This window comes from Haemaphysalis longicornis, unplaced genomic scaffold (genome assembly GCF_048455015.1).
Source record: "Haemaphysalis longicornis isolate Haplotype H1 unplaced genomic scaffold, Haemaphysalis longicornis Haplotype H1 scaffold_4, whole genome shotgun sequence".
Lineage (NCBI taxonomy): Eukaryota > Metazoa > Arthropoda > Arachnida > Ixodida > Ixodidae > Haemaphysalis > Haemaphysalis longicornis.
This window is the reverse complement of record NW_027526361.1, coordinates 50,615,442-50,621,082: the sequence shown is the minus strand read 5'-3', so window position 1 is coordinate 50,621,082 and position 5,641 is coordinate 50,615,442.

The following is a 5,641-nucleotide window of genomic DNA, read 5'->3' as shown; positions in this document are numbered from 1 at the left end:
TCCCACTGTCTCGACAAAACAAACTACAGTAGTCACGGGAATGCTCGATTACTCGTTCTATCTGTATAAAGTTCGTGTACGTTACGCTTTTCTCAGAACTACGGCTCCTATTAAACTCTTTTTTCCTATTCATTCTTTTTTCTTCGTCGTGGCTCCGTCCGTCCGACTTGCTGCCCCGGCTTCTCATTTCCCGCGTCCGTTAGCTGTAATGATTTCTCTCCGGAAAGCCAGCTTATCCCGCTCTCCATCCGAATCTCTCCCGTTCTCCCGCCTGTTCCCCTTGTTTTATCACTCAGTTCTGCTGCGGCCCGCTTCCTACCTCTGTTCCCGTTTATACGTCCTCAAACCGCGTTCCCTCCTGTCCGCGAGGCTGTACCCCTCATAAAAAATCCTGTGGTGTTTTTGATGTATTTCTGTAGAGTTTTGTCTTCCTCTTGTGTAGAGATTTTGTAGAGTTTGTGAAGAATTTTTTTGACGAGCTCTTGACGTGTTTCAACAAGTATTTGGCCACGGAGTTTCTGTAGAGAGTTTGACGAGTGATTTTCTGTAGAACTTCTGATGTATTTTTGCAGCCTTTTTACATACATTCATGCGTACTTCTTGATGCACTTCTCATGGAGTTTCTGTAGAGAGTTTGACGAGTGATTTTCTGTAGAACTTCTGATGTATTTTTGCAGCCTTTTTAAGTAGATTTATGTGTACTTCTTGATGCACTTCTATGGCTTTTATGATGACATCTTATGTACTTCATGACGTATTCTTACGGAGCTTCTTCATTTATTTCTGCGTACTTCCTGACGTGTTCTTGCCATTTTTGTAATGGGTTTCCTGAACTACATGAATATTTTAGGTCGACAAATTGATACATAATTACACATTTTACGCTTTGCTGCAAGTAAGTGTTATTGGGCAAAATAGGGGCATTTTTGGCAGTCACAAGATGTAAATCGGTAGCATTGATAGTCACACATAAATTTAGTCAGACAGCGACAGCTAGCTGAAAGGCCAGCCAGTCAAAGCTGCTGAAATATACAAGCAGAGACAAAACTCAGCGACTCACGATCGATTTAATTCTGAGACAGAACTATGCAGCTGACTGACCGACAGCCTTGATTTTCCGTAACACTACGGACAGGAGGGTCGCCTTGATTAGCTGCTGGGGCACGGCAAACTTGGCACATGTGCAGGCTGGAAAGAAAGAAAAAGCAAGCTGATATCAGAATACAACATATCAAAAGTAACATTTTTTTTTAAATATCCTTTTTTTGCTGAAGTTCTGTTTTAGTTTGACTCTCTTCGATGCTGATATTTAGCCCATTTTTAATTTCCTTAAATGCTAATTTGATGATAAATTCTTAGCAAGAATACACTAATTCTCATTTGAATACTTGTGTCATAGCTTGAATTTTTTAAGGTTCCATGTGTGCTAAATTATTTTTACATGAACCGTACCAGCAGTGGTAGTAATTCAAAAGATTTTGCTCACATATACATGATCTCTCAGTATAAAAAGCCACCTCATGTCACCAGACGTTCGGCACCAGCAAAAATGACTGAAGGCTAATAAAGTTTTATCTGAATCCCCAGAATGACAGGTTACCTGCCAAAAAAAGCTATCCAATAAAAGCACCAATGACTTGGGTTCACTTACGAATAATGTTTGGACACCTAAATAGCTTGTGCGCCTGTATACACAGGACACCTATGCGGTTGTCATTCTCATTCTCTGTATATGTCCGTTGTTATGTCTTGTGCAGTTGTAAGTAGCTGGCACACATGAGAAGCCCAACAATTTGTTTTAGGCAATATAGATGTCCACAGGACCACTGCTGTACAAGGAAAGCTCACTAAGTGTAAAAAGTACTGCTTATTATTTTGTTGTAAGCAGCTATTATGCAGCTTCGATGTCTGCTCTCTATCAATTATCATCAGCTATTCTGCAATGCCTTGACGTTATTTTAGCTTTCGAATTCATTCATTGCTGAGACGTGCGAAGGAAAGTTTGATCCCCCGCTTAAGCGGGCGAACATGTGGATCCCCCGCTTTGATAGAGGAGAAATATCCCAAATACTATCCACATTAAAAACCACTGTTCTGAACGATGCGCAGGAAACAAGTTGCCGTAATTTATGGACAATTTATGCTCAGATGTCAGCTATTTTGAACGCATAGTATTCTATAGCTAGCAACACGTAGTGTTGTACGGCTTCGAGCAAATTTTCATTCATGGTTTTTTACCACGGTAGCTTTTTCCCATGCGAAAAACCACTAATGACATGATGGACATTCCATAATAGCCAGCCTGAAGACGAAATACATATATGCAAAACTCTTCCAACCTACTACCATTGGTAGCGTGGTTCATGTCAACACTGCTTAGTATGCTGGCAAGGGGGCCTTGGGCAGACATAAGGAAAAACACAAATTCACAAATAAAAGTTACAGAGCTTCCTTAAATATATTCGGTTCGTTTCAACGAAAAAATTAATGCAGGTTAAAAAACTGTTGAAAGGAGGAGACTAAGCGGCACAGAAAACGACCTGCCTTGTGCTGCCATAAAGGGTGCCAAATAGAACAAAAATAAAACAAAGGGTGCTGTCCGTGTGGGGAGACGTGAGCCAAAGCAGAGCAAAAATAAGCAATGGGGTGAACTATTTTGTCATGAGCAGCGCCAACAAACCAAAATGTACAACTGTAGTAATGTTGGTAAATAATCAGCTCCACAGTGCAAAACATACAGAACAAAGGGACAAGAAAACACAGGACAGGCTCTGAAGTTAAACAAAAATATGCCACCAATAGATGCACAAAAACAAAATTTAACCCAATGAAAGCCTCGGGCATTATTGGGTTAAGTTTCTCTCATTTTTTGTATGCATGCTGAGTATACATTTTTGTGCAACTCCAATAAGTTTATTTTAGTTGACATTCAGAGCGTGTCCCATGTTTTCTTTTCCCTCTGTCCTGTCGGTTTTGTGCTGAGGATATAGACAGGCACAATTGCAAGAAACGCAATGAAGACGAATAAACTACAATTGCTACACACTACGTGAAAGTCCCTAACAAGGATTTCTGTCCAAAAATTTTTAAGTAAGCATTGAACCAAATATTTCAAAGCTGGAGCTATACTAAAAGCTTACTGTGTATGAAGAGATCTGTGAAGGAAGTTTGAACAGCCACAGGTACGGATAATGCATGTTGTCATATTTATAGCTTTAATAGCAGCAAAAAAGACAACAGAAATTTTTTGAGTAATTTTTAAGTTTCAAATGTCCCTATCAACGTGCACAGCTACGGATAAGTCGTCACCTGACAATTATAACCAACCAAACTTCGCACGCCCACAGAATAGTCATCAGGCACAAATATGTATGTGAAATATTTCCTTTTCTTTACTGTTCATGCTTTTATTGGGGCAGCCAAACGTACACTGGCACTAAATATTGAGTAGAAAGTGTTCACAATTTACATTAAATACAGTAGTCAAATCCCGTCAACCCTAATAAACAGAGCAATAAATCCTTCAAGTAAATTTTGCAAAAAGCCATAACTTGCTTGATGCTTGAAAAAGTTTTCTAGCAAAAGAATATGTTACCAGGCAAATTGCCGCTTGTAAAACATGAAAAAAAAAAACAGCATGAAAATTGGACCTAAGCTCACAATTGCAAAAACACAGGACAAGAACAAGTGCTATTTTTCAGCTGTTCATCAACACAAAGAATGTATATATGCACCGAAATATCGCGCTGGTGCCCAAATGCTTCAATAATGCCAGGCGTTTCGAACAGGCCGAACTTCCCGACATCCCTATGTGCATCCAAAAGAAAAAATTGTGTGTAAGGTGTTGAACCAAGATTTATTTTTCTCTCTTTGCGTCACACAATGCATTAATGATTTAGCAAGGAAATGGGCACTGACCACTTGCGACAGGTAAAATTGCGATTTGGACCACTTGCCCACCATTTCCTCCCCATTGTGGGGCGTGCAATCGTGACCAGCAATTCAGTGGGGCTAGGATTTTAGGGCAAAGCAGATACCAACCAGCCCACAAGGTCATAAAAGCTTTTATGAAGGGATGCTCAGCAGGGCACTACTGTTAAGTTGAATCGGTCTGAAGTTTTTTCATGCATATTTAAGTTTTTTTTTATCATTACGCGCACTGCTTCGGTTGACGAGAGGGATGATCTGCCTTTATAAATCCAACTTGGGGGTTCTACGCGCTGAAGCTATATCTGGTCTTGAGGGTGCAGTAGTGAAGTGCCGGCACTTCGTTTTTTTTTCTTTGATTCCAAAATTGGCTGCCGTGGCCGAAAGAACCTCTTGAAATGGTTGGCATCATTCGAGATACAGCAGCACATCTGCGTCTCCACAAAAGTTCAGTATATACATACATTTAGTGTGCAATAAACAAATGATAGCCAGCTCGTACCTTGTGTTGTTTAGATTGTAAATCTACATCAAGCATTCGCAGTGCTACGTTGTGTCGGAAAAAATCTAATCTGCACAAATAATCACCAAAACCGCACTGGTGTAAGATTGCTTAAACACCTTCAAAGAGTCCCTAGTGAAAAAATGACGACTTCAGATCACTGAAATTCCGTTGTGCATGTAACAGGAAGACGAGGTCTGTAAAAACCATAAAAGAAACGTGTTCACCCACTTTTGCATAGACTGCCAAACAGTCGGCGGCGCCCGATGAGGAAACAGCCTCGGTCCTTGAAATAGGCCGCACCAAGAAGTCATTTTGAATGCAAGTTGCACCAGTCAGCAGCCTGCAACATGTAAGTTATTAGCAAACGACAGGCCAGACACCAGAATCATACTCTGCCTTAAACCTGCGAAATCCCAAATGCTGCGTTACTCTGATCACCAAGGTGTGTTGCACACTAAAATTCATTAAGCTGGAAATTCCGTAAGTGACCCAAATTGAACAGCCATTCTTGAATATTTTTACTTGGTTCTGAATGGTTAATTTACGTTTGCGATGCTACAGTAACAGTACGAAGCGCAACCAGCGCTACTCATACTACTGTACCAGTTACGACATGCGTGTAGTTCTGACGCTACAAATAAATTCGGGTTCCATACACTTTGTTCATTCCAACATATCACGACCAAACTGAGCGTTCAAAAAGATTAATTATTCAATCGAAACGCGAAAAAAACATCCAGATGGCATTCTAATCTAATGCTGTACGCTCGGAAATCATTCGGTTTATTATTTTATTCTAATGCTACACGCACGGCAATAATTCAATTTATTGTGCACGTTTTTTAACTGAAAACTATTATGACGGGAAAAAAAAACGGCATCTGCAAAACGAAACAAAAACCAAGAGTGCAGATCATGCTAAAAGTACACGATTTGCGTTTAATGCATACACACTTATATCGTACCCGCACTCATATTCTCATATTCGCACTCTCCAGCTTCCCTTATTTCATTTCATATCAAAACATTCGGCTAGCAAAACAGAACAGGACACACACACACTTCACCAAACACAGTGCTAGAAATCGCGTGAGAATTGATTATGTTTACACACGCAACGGCCAGGTACAAAGGTCTACCGACAGATCTGCGCAACGCACAAAGCGAGTCAGTGAAATCGTTAGGACTAACCGCTTACGCGGACCGCAG